The sequence below is a fragment of the Bombina bombina genome, chromosome 6 (assembly GCF_027579735.1).
Source record: "Bombina bombina isolate aBomBom1 chromosome 6, aBomBom1.pri, whole genome shotgun sequence".
NCBI classification, from domain to species: Eukaryota; Metazoa; Chordata; class Amphibia; order Anura; family Bombinatoridae; genus Bombina; species Bombina bombina.
The window spans coordinates 10,625,598-10,638,854 of NC_069504.1; the positions used below are offsets into that span (position 1 = coordinate 10,625,598).

A 13,257-nucleotide genomic window follows, 5' to 3' on the forward strand; every position below is an offset into this window, starting at 1 on the left:
TTGGGAACTCTTTGATTAGAAGCCACGTTAAGTTTTAGTTTCAGTTTCTCTTGTTGCTCTTTGAATTCCATCTGAGCTGAATAAAGAACTGCTCTGTGTTCCAGCTATCAAGTAGTGCTTGCTCCTGCAACCCATATTCAAAACACACACAGAAAATACTACAGTGAGTTTATTTAATTCTGTATAATATGGCATGTACCATTGTGTGTGCAGGAGGTATTTACTAACTAGTGAGTTTATTTAATTCTGTATAATCTGGCATGTACCATTGTGTGTGCAGGGGGAGTATTTACTAACTAGTGAGTTTATTTAATTCTGTATAATCTGGCATGTACCATTGTGTGTGCAGGGGGTATTTACTAACTAGTGAGTTTATTTAATTCTGTATAATATGGCATGTACCATTGTGTGTGCAGGGGGTATTTACTAACTAGTGAGTTTATTTAATTCTGTATAATCTGGCATGTACCATTGTGTGTGCAGGGGGAGTATTTACTAACTAGTGAGTTTATTTAATTCTGTATAATCTGGCATGTACCATTGTGTGTGCAGGGGGTATTTACTAACTAGTGAGTTTATTTAATTCTGTATAATATGGCATGTACCATTGTGTGTGCAGGGGGTATTTACTAACTAGTGAGTTTATTTAATTCTGTATAATATGGCATGTACCATTGTGTGTGCAGGGGGTATTTACTAACTAGTGAGTTTATTTAATTCTGTATAATCTGGCATGTACCATTGTGTGTGCAGGGGGAGTATTTACTAACTAGTGAGTTTATTTAATTCTGTATAATCTGGCATGTACCATTGTGTGTGCAGGGGGTATTTACTAACTAGTGAGTTTATTTAATTCTGTATAATATGGCATGTACCATTGTGTGTGCAGGGGGTATTTACTAACTAGTGAGTTTATTTAATTCTGTATAATATAGCATGTACTATTGTGTGTGCAGGGGGTATTTACTAACTAGTGAGTTTATTTAATTCTGTATAATATGGCATGTACCATTGTGTGTGCAGGGGGTATTTACTAACTAGTGAGTTTATTTAATTCTGTATAATCTGGCATGTACCATTGTGTGTGCAGGGGGGTATTTACTAACTAGTGAGTTTAAGTCTGTATAATATAGCATGTACTATTGTGTGTGCAGGGGGTATTTAATAACTAGTGAGTTTATTTAATTCTGTATAATATGGCATGTACCATTGTGTGTGCAGGGGGTATTTACTAACTAGTGAGTTTATTTAATTCTGTATAATATGGCATGTACCATTGTGTGTGCAGGGGGAATTTACTAACTAGTGAGTTTATTTAATTCTGTATAATCTGGCATGTACCATTGTGTGTGCAGGGGGCATTTACTAACTAGTGAGTTTATTTAATTCTGTATAATATAGCATGTACTATTGTGTGTGCAGGAGGTATTTACTAACTAGTGAGTTTATTTAATTCTGTATAATATGGCATGTACTATTGTGTGTGCAGGGAGTATTTACTAACTAGTGAGTTTAATTCTGTATAATCTGGCATGTACCATTGTGTGTGCAGGGGGTATTTACTAACTAGTGAGTTTATTTAATTCTGTATAATCTGGCATGTACCATTGTGTGTGCAGGGGGAGTATTTACTAACTAGTGAGTTTATTTAATTCTGTATAATATGGCATGTACCATTGTGTGTGCAGGAGGTATTTACTAACTAGTGAGTTTATTTAATTCTGTATAATCTTGCATGTACCATTGTGTGTGCAGGGGGTATTTACTAACTAGTGAGTTTATTTAATTCTGTATAATATAGCATGTACCATTGTGTGTTCAGGGGAGTATTTACTAACTAGTGAGTTTATTTCATTCTGTATAATATAGCATGTACTATTGTGTGTGCAGGGGGTATTTACTAACTAGTGAGTTTATTTAAGTCTATTATTATTATTATTATTATTATTATCGGTTATTTGTAGAGCGCCAACAGATTCCGCAGCGCTATAAACAAAAGGGGGAGTACAACAAAACAATTATAGGGTAGAGGGCCCTGCCAAAAGTTGCACTGTTGTAGTCAGCTCTTAAGAAGGTGATCTACAAACAGCTGGACTCTTAAGCTTACATGCTAAGAGGGTTCAGGGGATTGCAGTGGAGGAGAGGAACTAGTATTAGGAAGGGTTAGCGTAGGTTGTATGCGTCCCTGAACAGTAGAGTCTTTAGGGAGCACTTGAAGCTTTTAAAACTAGAAGAGAGTCTTGTGGAGCGAGGCAGAGAGTTCCACAAGATGGGAGCCAGTCTGGAGAAGTCCTGTAAACGGGAGTGTGATGAGGTGACAAGAGAGGAGGAGGTCATGAGCAGAGCGAAGGGGACGGGAGGGAGAGTATCTGGAGACAAGGTCTGAGATGCAGGGGGGAGCAGTGCAGTTGAGGGCTTTGTATGTAAGAGTGAGAGTTTTGTGTTTGATCCTAGAGGCAAGAGGAAGCCAGTGAAGGGATTGGCAGAGAGGCGCAGCAGATGAAGAGCGACGTGTAAGGAAGATGAGTCTGGCAGAGGCATTCATTATGGATTGTAAAGGAGCTAGGCGGCAGGTGGGGAGACCAGAGAGGACAGAGTTGCAGTAATCAAGGCGGGAAAGAATGAGAGAGTGGATTAAAATCTTAGTTGTGTCTTGCGTAAGGAAGTGTCTAATTTTAGAGATGTTTTTAAGGTGGAAGCGGCAGGCTGTAGCCAAGGACTGAATGTGAGGAGTGAAGGAAAGATCTGAGTCAAATGTGACCCCGAGACATCGGGCATGCGAGGTAGGGGTAATGATGGAGTTGTCGACAGTTATAGAGATATTAGGGGTGGAGATTTTGGAAGAAGGGGGGAAAATGAGGAGCTCAGTTTTGGAGAGATTTAGCTTGAGGTAGTGAGAGGACATCCAGGAAGAGATGTGAGAAAGACAGTTAGTGACACGGGTTAGCAAGGAAGGAGATAGTTCTAGTGCAGAGAAGTAGATTTGGGTGTCATCGGCATACAAATGATATTGGAAACCGTGGGACTTAATTAGGGAACCTAGTGATGACGTATAGATTGAGAAGAGAAGGGGACCGAGGACAGAGCCTTGCGGTACTCCGACAGAAATTGGTGACGGGGCAGAGGAGGCCCCAGAGAAGGCTACACTGAAGGTACGGTTTGACAGGTAGGAAGAGAGCCACGAAAGGGCTGTGTCACAGATGCCGAAGGATTGGAGGGTTTGGAGCAAAAAGAGGGTGGTCGACAGTGTCAAAGGCTGCGGACAGATCAAGGAGGATAAGCAGAGAGAAGTGGCATTTTGATTTAGCTGTAAGTAGGTCGTTGGTGACCTTAACAATAGCTGTCTCTGTGGAGTGATAGGGACGAAATCCAGATTGCAGCGGGTCAAGAAGGGAGTTTAACGTAAGGAAATGGGATAGGCGTGCATATACTAGTTTTTCGAGAAGCTTTGAAGCAAGAGGGAGGAGAGAAATTGGGCGGTAGTTGGATGGGGAGGTAGGATCAAGGGAAGGTTTTTTGAGGATAGGTGTGACCAGTGCATGTTTCATTGATGAGGGAAATGTACCAGTGCTGAGGGAGAGGTTGAAAATGTGTGTTAGTATAGGGGTAAGGGTAGCAGAGAGAGAGGGGAGCAGCTGTGAGGGGATAGGGTCAAGGGGACAGGTAGTGAGGTGAGAGCGCAGTATAAGTGCTGAAACTTTGTCCTCAGTAACAGGGGAGAATGAACTAAGTTTCAGGTTATGAGGGTTGTGGTTGAGTGAGAGTATTTGAGGGGGGGAGAGAATGGAATTGTGTTGAGAACTGATTTCATGTCTGATGGAATCAATTTTGTTAATGAAGTGACTGGCAAAGTCTTGAGCTGACAGAGAAGTTGTATGAGGAAGTGGAGGAGGGCGGAGGAGAGTATTGAAAGTGGAGAACAGACGTTTTGGGTTTGAAGAAAGATTAGAGATAAGAGTAGAGAAGTAGTGTTGCTTGTGGAGATTAAGGGCAGAGTAGTAGGAGTTCAAGATGAATTTGTAATGAAGAAAATCAGCTGAACTCCGTGATTTTCTCCAATGCCGTTCAGCAGTACGGGAACATCTGCGTAGGTACCGTGTCAGAGGAGTATGCCAGGGCTGGGGATGAGTGTGTGATTTCCTAGCAGTGGTAAGAGGGGCGAGATTGTCAAGGACGGATATAAGGGTGGAATTATAGTGGCAGATAGATTGTTCAGGGCAGGAAAAGGAGGAGAAGGATGAGAGGAGCGGTTGAAGGGAATTAGCAAGTTGTTGCTGATCTAAAGACCTAATGCTTCTGTGAGGTTTGGTGTGAGGAGTAGGAGGTGGGAGAGTTGTAGGAAGGGATGATATGTTGCAGGTAAAGAGATGGTGGTCAGAAAGAGGAAAAGGGGAGTTTGAGAAGTTTGAGAGAGTGCATCGATAGCTAAAGATCAGGTCAAGAGAGTGACCGTCTTTGTGAGTGGGAGAATCAGTCCATTGTGACAGACCGAAAGAGGAAGTGAGTTGCAGAAGTTGTTTAGCAGATGGGGCAGTGGGATTGTTAAGGGGGATGTTGAAGTCGCCAAGAATGAGGGCAGGGGTGTCTGAGGAAAGGAAATAAGGAAGCCAGGCAGCAAAGTGATCTAAAAATTGAGTTGGGGAGCCAGGGGGGCGGTATATGACTGCAACACGTATAGAGAGGGGAGAGAATAGCCGAATCATGTGTGCTTCAAATGAAGAAAATGTTAGTGAAGAGAAGGGCTGTATTTGTTGGAAGGTGCAACGAGAGGAAAGTAAAATACCGACACCACCTCCTTGTCTATTGCCAGACCTAGGAGTGTGGCTGAAATGGAGACCCCCATGTGACAGTGCAGCAGTGGATGCTGTGTCTGAAGTAGAGAGCCAGGTTTCTGTAAGAGCCAAAAGGTTAAGAGAGTGGGAGATAAAGAGATCATGGATAGAAGTTAGCTTGTTGCAAACAGAGCGAGAGTTCCAGAGTGCACAAGTGAAGGGGGAGGGGTTTTTAGATGTAAGAGGAATGTGATTAAGGTTACCAGAGTTTAGTTTCTGAAGTCTATTGAAAGGCACACAAGGATGTGAAAGGTTAGGAGGTTGTGAGGGACCAGGATTAGGGGAAATGTCGCCAGCAGCTAGTATGAGCAAGAGGGAGAGTGACATGAGATGAGAAGCAGATTTGCAGTAATGAGACTGTTTAACTGAAGTGCAGGGGGGAGAGAGAGTATTTAGGAATAAGTAGAGTTCATGAGTACAAAAGTAAGGTGAGTATAAGAGAGATGGGCTAATGAACAGTGCAGGTGGAGAGGGAGAAGGAGTAACTGAGTAATGTAGTTTATTGTAGAGACAAGAGGTAGCAAAAAGGAGTATGAAGATATTGAGCATTATTCTGAAAGTGGGAACCAAGTAAACACATAAGACACAGTGTTACAGCAGCACTTGCAAAAGGATACAATGATATACATAAAACATAGTAATACAAGAGTACTTGCCTTGTGTCTTGCCCCTTGCCCAATCCTTGTGGAATTCTTGTATAATTCTTAAAAATTAATGCCTCACTTATAAAATGTTCACTTGGAAAAGGTGAACATATGCTATTGTTAAAAAGTACACAGCCCTGTTACCAATGCACTCATCCCTGTGCAATGCACTTCCCCAAGCTAGTCTGCAATATATACAGGTAGGGCAGTCAACTGAGTCCACTAAATTTAATTAATTGCTAATCAAAGACAGTTGGTAAGGCCAATTGGAATGTTAGAATCTGGTCAGGGTGAGATGAGTTAAGTAAACAGACAATACAATTTGGAGGGGGTTAAGTCTGTATAATATAGCATGTACCATTGTGTGTGCAGGGGGGTATTTACTAACTAGTGAGTTTATTTAATTCTGTATAATCTGGCATGTACCATTGTGTGTACAGGGGAGTATTTACTAACTAATGAGTTTATTTAATTCTGTATAATATGGCATGTACCATTGTGTGTGTGCAGGGGGTATTAACTAACTAGTGAGTTTATTTAATTCTGTATAATCTGGCATGTACCATTGTGTGTGCAGGGGGGTATTAACTAACTAGTGAGTTTATTTAATTCTGTATAATCTGGCATTTACCATTGTGTGTGCATGGAGTATTTACTAACTAGTGAGTTTATTTAATTCTGTATAATCTGGCATGTACCATTGTGTGTGCAGGAGGTATTTACTAACTAGTGAGTTTATTTAATTCTGTATAATCTGGCATGTACCATTGTGTGTGCAGGAGGTATTTACTAACTAGTGAGTTTATTTAATTCTGTATAATATGGCATGTACCATTGTGTGTGCAGGGGGTATTTACTAACTAGTGAGTTTATTTAAAGGGACAGTCTACACCAGAATTTTTATTGTTTTAAAAGATAGATAATCCCTTTATTACCCATTCCGCAGTTTTGCATAACCAACACAGTTATATTAATATACTTGTAACCTCTGTGATTATCTTGTATCTAAGCCTCTTCAAACTGCCCCTTTTTTCAGTTCTTTTGACAGACTTGCAGTCTAGCCAATCAGCATTAAAGGTTATAGTGACCAGCGCCAATAAATATAAATACTCAAACTCCAACTAGAAGATAGGACACCCTCTGAAGGCCTATAATAAAAACCAATAAATAACTAAAAAGTATATTAGGGAGCGCTCAAACAAGAGCTAAAGAGTATAATCAAATGAAACCAGTGTAAAATTGTATATTATAACTCTAAATACAAAATATCAAAATGCTAGAAAAAACCTATATCACACAAGCGCAGAAGATAAACCACAAAAGTGGAAATAGGAATAATCGACAAAGGAGAATAAATAGAAAAAATAATAATAATAAATAATGTGGCCAAAGAAAGGAGAATATTAATTGCCAAAAAGAAAGATGCCGGTTACAAAAATAATACTAATGAAATATACATCATTACTGAAACATAAAAAAGTGTTAATTACACAAACAATAATAATTTTATATAGGTCGACCTATTACAAAATAAATACACAAAATTCACAACAACAGTAATTAAAAACAAAATATAGAGTACAAAAGTTCTATATGTCCCAATAGGGAGCAGCTTTGTATTACACCCTTGGGGCTATACTTTAGCTTTCTTGTATATTAATCCACAGATGTCTATACGGAAGTGCATAAAGTTATGAGGAGCCGTCCAAATGGTGATTGTAGGTGACGCTGTGCTCCTACGGACAGAAAGTCCTCTTAGTGTGTTATCAAGATGCAAGTAACAAACGTATATCCGTACTCACATGTCAGAAAACAGGAGCCGGCTTCCAGTATGCAAAAGCGCCGATCGTGCCGTGGACCACCCACAGAGAATACGGGTTAGGAGTGTAGGCGGAGGTGCTAAGCTGTATAAATGTACAAGATATGGCAGAAAACCCGGTGATACAGTGCAGTTTCTTTTACGGGTTTAGAATTGATCTGGCAAAACTAAATTTCCAAGACCTGATTTAACGGTCAGTACTGCAGCTCTCACCATCAAAGGGTTTATTTCGCCTGAATATCAAAAGCTCCCGTGCTGGAGCAGGTTAAAGAGCAACGCGTTTCAAAACCAAAGTTTCTTTCTCAAGCTCAGAGCTGCAGTACTGACCGTTAAATCAGGTCTTGGAAATTTAGTTTTGCCAGATCAATTCTAAACCCGTAAAAGAAACTGCACTGTATCACCGGGTTTTCAGCCGAATCTTGTACATTTATACAGCTTGGCACCTCCGCCTACACTCCTAACCCGTATTCTCTGTGGGTGGTCCACGGCATACTGGAAGCCGGCTCCTGTTTTCTGACATGTGAGTACGGATATACGTTTGTTACTTGCATCTTGATAACACACTAAGGGGACTTTCTGTCCGAAGGAGCACAGCGTCACCTACAATCACCATCTGGACGGCTCCTCATAACTTTATGCACTTCCACATAGACATCTGTGGATTAATATACAAGAAAGCTAAAGTATAGCCCCAAGGGTGTAATACAAAGCTGCTCCCTATTGGGACATATAGAACTTTTGTACTCTATATTTTGTTTTTAATTACTGTTGTGAATTTTCTGTATTTATTTTGTAATAGGTCGACCTATATATAATTATTATTGTTTGTGTAATTAAAACTTTTTTATGTTTCAGTAATGATGTATATTTCATTAGTATTATTTTTGTAACCGGCATCTTTCTTTTTGGCAATTAATATTATCCTTTCTTTGGCCACATTATTTATTATTATTATTATTTTTTCTATTTATTCTCCTTTGTGGATTATTCCTATTTCCACTTTTGTGGTTTATCTTCTGCGCTTGTGTGATATAGGTTTTTTCTGCATCTTGATATTTTGTATTTAGAGTTATAATATACAATTTTACACTGGTTTCATTTGATTATACTCTTGTTTGAGCGCTCCCTAATATACTTTTTAGTTATTTATTAGTCTAGCCAATCAGCGCCTGCTCCCAGATAACTTCACGTGCACGAGCACAGTGTTATCTATATGAAATACGTGAACTAACACCCTCTAGTGGTGAAAAACTGTTAAAATGTAATCTGAAAAGAGGTGGGCTTCAAGGTCTAAGAAATTAGCATATGAACCTCCTAGGTTAAGCTTTCAACTAAGAATACCAAGAGAACAAAGCAAAATTGGTGATAAAAGTACATTGGAAAATTGTTTAAAATTACATGCCCTATCTGAATCATGAAAGTTTATTTACTAACTTGTCTGTTTATTTAATTCTGTATAATCTGGCATGCACCATTGTGTAAGGATTCCAGTCCTGCTTTTACCTTTTGCTCCAACTCACCTCCCTCACCTGTACTTAAGGCTTCACCACGCCCCAAACAAGTGCTTAGTTGTTGAGTATTGTTGCTAAAACTCAGTGCCTGTTTCTTATAAGCTTATCCATATCAGAATAAGATTTAAACTCTTTACTTTAATTCCTGGATTACAAATACCAGCTGCAGTTTGGTTCTACTGAGGATTGATTAACAACTTGCTACATTGCAAACTTAAGGAGTCTAACTCAAGAATCAATACAACCTGTTTCAGCATTTCACCTCTGCAGGACTTAATACTTTGTTTCTATGAAAAGGATTCTACTTTCCAGCTACGGTATTTGTAAACTTTCTGCATTCCTAACGAGCGTTACTTTAAAGGCTAATAGAGTTGTCATATTTTACCTGAACATTCTCAAATAGACTTTCTCTCTGCAAATCTTCTAACACTTACAAACGTCTGCCTTAATTTAACATCATAAGGATTTTCTCATTCATTCCCATACCGGCCGTAACGGACCTTTTCTGACGTCTCACACAGCTGTACTTATCTCAGCGGGTCTCACCGCTCTCACTACTCACAAAGGACTCTGTTTGTATTTCACACTGCATAACATTATTCAGTGCGTTGTGCCTCGCAGCAGGACACGTCCCTGTCAGCACCTGCAGCTCAGTCTATCTAATGTCTCTCACGCAGCAGTGGTTTATTATTCTATCTCATGTCTCTCACGCAGCAGTGGTTTATTATTCTATCTCATGTCTCTCACGCAGCAGTGGTTTATTATTCTATCTCATGTCTCTCACGCAGCAGTGGTTTATTATTCTATCTAATGTCTCTCACGCAGCAGTGGTTTATTATTCTATCTCATGTCTCTCACGCAGCAGTGGTTTATTATTCTATCTCATGTCTCTCACGCAGCAGTGGTTTATTATTCTATCTCCATGTCTCTCACGCAGCAGTGGTTTATTATTCTATCTCATGTCTCTCACGCAGCAGTGGTTTATTATTCTATCTCATGTCTCTCACGCAGCAGTGGTTTATTATTTCTATCTCATGTCTCTCACGCAGCAGTGGTTTATTATTCTATCTATGTCTCTCACGCAGCAGTGGTTTATTATTCTATCTCATGTCTCTCACGCAGCAGTGGTTTATTATTCTATCTCATGTCTCTCACGCAGCAGTGGTTTATTATTCTATTCTCATGTCTCTCACGCAGCAGTGGTTTATTATTCTATCTCATGTCTCTCACGCAGCAGTGGTTTATTATTCTATCTCATGTCTCTCAATGCAGCAGCTCTCACGCAGCAGTGGTTTATTATTCTATCTCATGTCTCTCACGCAGCAGTGGTTTATTATTCTATCTTATGTCTCTCACGCAGCAGTGGTTTATTATTCTATCTCATGTCTCTCACGCAGCAGTGGTTTATTATTCTATCTCATGTCTCTCACGCAGCAGTGGTTTATTATTCTATCTCATGTCTCTCACGCAGCAGTGGTTTATTATTCTATCTCATGTCTCTCACGCAGCAGTGGTTTATTATTCTATCTCATGTCTCTCACGCAGCAGTGGTTTATTATTCTATCTCGTGTCTCTCACGCAGCAGTGGTTTATTATTCTATCTCATGTCTCTCACGCAGCAGTGGTTTATTATTCTATCTCGTGTCTCTCACGCAGCAGTGGTTTATTATTCTATCTCATGTCTCTCACGCAGCAGTGGTTTATTATCTGAAAGTTATCTTACCTATATGGGCACAATCTATGTAACTGCCAAAAGTTATTGCTAACATTATTTTCCTTTTACAGAGCTATATTACTTTTATGGTATAACTATAATATATAACCATATAAAGTGTCTCTTCGTTTCCTTATAAATATCACTCTGAGTTTACACAGTCTATGCTGATATAATAGCCTGTACTTCAGTTGTGAAACATATATAATTTTATTATGCTCTGCAGTTGTGATTCAAACAACCAAGGAACCTGATATAACAACTAAGCCATATATAATGGATCCAGCAGAGCTTCCTCAAATTGTTTATAATTTAACACAAAGAGTTGATCAGCTCAGCCAAGCCTTTAGAGAGCTACAACTAGAAAATGAGACTTTAAGAAAAGTCATAAAAGATACTGTCTCCACTAAACAGAGCCTCCCTGACAACCAGTCAGAACCATTCATTGCACCCCCAGATTTTTTCCATGGAGATAGGAATCTGTACCGTCAATTTAAAAATGCTTGTCTACTTAATTTCACTCTCAAACCTAGAACATACTCAAATGATAGGGTTAAAGTCCTTTCAATGATAAGCTATTTAAGAGGATAACCCCGCATTTGGGCAGACACACTCTTTGAGACGAATAACCCCATTCTCTCCTCATTTTCATCTTTCCTGGACATCATGGATGAATTATATTATGATGCTAACCTACAGTATACTGCTGAGAAAAAGATGAGGAACCTAAAACAAGGTACTAAACCTGCTGAGAGCTACATAACAGAATTCAAGCAATATTCTATTGACTCCCAATGGAATGCCATTGCCCTTGAAAATCAGTTCAGGCTTGGACTCTCTGACGCAGTAAAAGATGAACTAGCCCAAACTGAGTTACCAGAAACACTGGAAGGCCTTATGAAACTTAGCAGGCAAATTGATAGGAGATTACGTGAAAGAAGATTTGAACGTCAATACCCTGAACCAGCGTACAAGAAGGATAAGGTTTCTTTCCATCCCACTCCTAACAGTTCTCATACAGGTTCAACTGGTGCTGAAGCAATGGACATAAGTTATATCAGAGGTCCTCTAACACCTGAAAAACACATCAGAAGGAAGACTAGAGGCCTTTGCATGTATTGTGCATCCTCATCTCATACTTTAAAGGACTGTCCTTTGCCACAGAACAAAAAGAGTAAGTACAATACCAACCTTTCCATCCAGTTAAAGCATAACAACTCGTTCCATTGTTCTCTACTTCTCTCTCTACAGTGGGCAAATAAACAACTGACCATTCCAGCCGTCTTGGAAACAGGAGCACAAGGAAATTACATTGACAGTTCTCTGGTCTCCAAAAATAAAATACCATTGATCAAAAAGTTGTCTCCCATTTTTCTACGTGTGGTTGATGGGACTGAGATATCTTCAGGGCTCATAACACATCACACCATCCCACTCTCTGTCACCACATTAAAAACACACCATGAACATCTCACCTTTGATGTAATCACTTCTCGATTATACCCTATTGTGCTCTAGCTTGGTTACAGCTACACGAACCAGTTATCAACTGGAAAACATTAGATGTTCAATTAAATTCTGGTTTTTGTCAACTGACTTGTCATAATTTTTTTTTCCATAGTGTCTCTTCCACTTCAGAGACCCAGATACCAGAGATGTACAAACAGTTTTCTGAAGTTTTCAGTAAGAAGGAAGCAGACACCCTTCCCCCACACAGAATCTACGACTGCCCTATCGAATTAAAACCTGGAACCACTCCACCCACTGGGCATTTATACCCTCTCTGCCAACCAGAATTAGATCATCTGAAAACATACCTAGATGAAAACTTAATGATAGGGTTCATCCGTCCCTCAGTTTCACCTGCTGGTGCAGAAATGTTCTTCGTGCGGAACAAAGACCAATCTCTTCGTCCTATCATTGATTTCAGACAATTGAACAAAATCACCATAAAAAAACGGTACCCCCTCCCTCTCATTCCTGAACTCATAGAGAGGCTGAGGCATGCTCAGATATTTACTAAATTAGATTTGAGAGGGGCGTACAATCTGGTACGTATTCGAGAGGGGAATGAGTGGCTTATCGCTTTCAGAACTAGGTATGGGTTGTTCGAATATCTTGTTATGCCCTTCGGCTTAACCAACGCACCCGCAACTTTCCAGTTCTTTATCAATGACAATTTCCATGACCTCCTTGACACCTGTGTTGTCGTGTACCTGGATGACATTCTAATCTACTCCATAAATCAAGAAGAACACATCAAACATGTTAGTTGGGTTCTAGCAAGACTGCAAGTCCATCGGCTCTACGCCAAATTGGAAAAGTGCACATTTCACACTAACAAAATAGAATTTCTTGGCTATTCCATCAGCCCTAATGGGATTCAGATGCAGGACAACAAAGTTGAAGCAGTTAAATCCTGGCCCACACCTTCAACAAGGAAGGAACTGCAAAAATTCCTTGGGTTCAGTAACTACTACAGAAAATTAATCCGCAATTTCTCTAAAATAGCGAAACCCCTGACTAAATTAACTAGTGCTAACTGTACTTTCCAGTGGACAAAAGAACAGGATGAAGCCTTCAATTTTCTGAAGACTTCTTTTTCATCTGCTCCCATCCTGAAATATCCAGATCCGAACCTTCAATATATCCTAGAGGTGGATTCTTCAGATTATGCTCTCGGCGCTGTCCTCTCCCAAAGACAGTTTCCCAAAGAACCTCTACACCCAGTTGGATT

General features: G+C 39.8%; 1 protein-coding gene across 1 annotated transcript in view; it reads left to right on the forward strand.

Annotated features, from left to right (window-relative positions):
* LOC128662513 (ankyrin-3) overlaps positions 1–13,257 on the forward strand; it is a 436,289-nt gene continuing 423,032 nt past the window's right edge. Inside the window, exon 1 of the mRNA XM_053716291.1 lies at positions 1–163. The gene's annotated coding sequence lies outside the window, so the exon portion shown is untranslated. The remainder of the gene's footprint in view (positions 164–13,257) is intronic.